The sequence below is a fragment of the Octopus bimaculoides genome, chromosome 7 (assembly GCF_046866305.1).
Source record: "Octopus bimaculoides isolate indiv1 chromosome 7, ASM4686630v1, whole genome shotgun sequence".
Classification (NCBI taxonomy): domain Eukaryota; kingdom Metazoa; phylum Mollusca; class Cephalopoda; order Octopoda; family Octopodidae; genus Octopus; species Octopus bimaculoides.
In genome coordinates, this window is record NC_142934.1 from 75,171,991 (window position 1) to 75,174,325 (window position 2,335).

Genomic DNA, 2,335 nt, shown 5'->3' on the forward strand with positions numbered 1-2,335 from the left:
ACAGCTAAAGTGTTGATACCCATTATCTTGTTTTTAGCATTGAGCTCTGTTTTTAGTATTGATCTAACTCGTCTATAGTACTCTTTCTTCATTTTTTGTTTCATTTGTGTATGTTGTATCCTATCTAGTTCATTGACTCCTAAATACTTGTATGGTTGGCTTTCGTCTAGTTCTCTTATTTCATTGGCTTTATCTAGTGTTATATTGCTGCTCTTAACTAATTTTCCTCTTTTAAGGGTTGCTTTGGCACATTTTTCTAATCCGAATTTCATATCTATTTCCTTGGTAAAGCCGTGTACTGTCTGTAGTAGTGTTTCTAGCTCTTTGTCGTTTTTAGCATATAATTTTAGGTCATCCATATATAGAAGGTGGCTGACTGTTTTTCCGTAGCATTTGTAACCGCATCCATTTCTATTTAGCAATTCTGTTAAAGGTGTGAGTGCCAGGCAGAACAGGAGTGGAGAGAGCGTGTCTCCCTGTAATATTCCTCTTCTAATGGGGATGGCTTTCGTTTTCACAAGTCCCTCTTTTGTTTCGAGCTGTAGCACTGTCTGCCATTTGTTCATTGAGTGCCCTATGTATTTTATAATAATTGGTGCCACCTTGTTTATGGCTAGCGTTTCCAGAATCCACGTGTGGGGAACACTGTCGAAGGCCTTATTATTATTATTATTATTATTATTATTATTATTATAGTCGCACAGTATACAATATCGTGAGGTTGTTGATTGAAGATATTGTCTACCGGGGTTTGTATTGATTGTCAAGTCGCAACAAGGACATCAGACGGACATTACTTTACGCAATATGCGTGCAGTTCCAAGTGACACCGACTTTTGCTATACATCTAGGTTGTAGGGCATCTCTCAGGTTTTCAGATGTTTTTCCAGATTGGGTGATATTGAACCCAATGCTCCGGTAACAATAGGGATAACCTTTATGTTCGACTCTCGTAGTTGACACATCTTAGCGATGTCAATTCTCAGGTTTCTGTATCTATCAACTTTTTCTCTTTTCTTCATGATGATATGTTGATCTCCTGGCACTGCTACATCGATTATTAGGCACTCTTGTTTGACCTTCCTAAAGGTTACTATTTCTGGCTTTCGGTGCTCTAACACTTTGTCCGGAAATGAAAGTCCGAGAGGGTTTTTGCCTTCCCCTTTTCGTCCATTACCTTTTCCGGTGTATGTTAGTACCGAGCACCCATAATCTCATATCCATACTTACGGCATAGTAGCCAGTGGAGGTTTCGGGCTACTTGGTCGTGTCTACGCTTGTACTCTTTCTGCGCAAGACTTTCACAAGCACTAACAATGTGAGTCACGCTTTCGATCCTCTTATTGTTGTTGTTGTTATTATTATTATTATTATTATTATTATTATTATTATTATTATTATTATTATTATTATTATATTCGCTGCAGAACACTTAGGACGTGTTTTCATACACTCCAGGTTGATGCAGCTTAAAACATCCAGTTACACCGGCTTGGTGCTTATTTGCATTATCTATTTTATTCTAAGTTGTCAGTAGAAACACCAGGAACCTATTACTGGTTTTCTACGAGTGTTTAGCCCTCCCAGGGGCTATATTTGACCCACCAAATAAGTTCGATGGGCGTTTAATTTAATATAAACAAACACAGCTCAACAAGATGGTGGAGCACATCTTGAAAGAGTTGAGAAAAACAAAACAATCCTTCCTACGAATCTGGTGACTGCTGAAGATTTCCCTCCCCTTACCTCCATTACTGGCAACATTACAGGTGAAGGGGATGCGAAAAACGAAACTGTTAGGGTAGAAAGTCCACCTCATAATAACAGCAGCAGTAGCAGTGACAACAGAAGGAGCAGCAACAGTGACAACAGCAGCAGCAGCAGTAACAGCAACAACAAAACGAGAACATTATCAACAACAAAAACACGTTCGCAGCAGAATCGAAAAAGAAGCAACGCTTTACCGTGGATCTCACAAACAGAGATGAGATGTTGACTCACGCTTGGAAACTGATTAAACAAGAAAAAACTTGGGCCAATCTAACTATCCAGTCAGAAGCAATTGAAGCCGTGGAGAAAAGAACGGTACTTTTCAGATGCATCTCAGCAGAGATGAAAAGAGCAGCCTTAATACCCCAAGTAGATACTGAGGCGGCGCTGAAGTGCACCAGAGAGGATATCGAGTACATAGCGAGGGGCAAACAATACGGCACCATTTCGGTGCTGTTTAAATCAGAAGCCCTCGCTATAAAACGTTCAATGACCCCTTGCAAAACCAGCAAAGTCATTATGTACCCCTCCCACATAGGGAAACGTACAACTTGTGTCTACATTC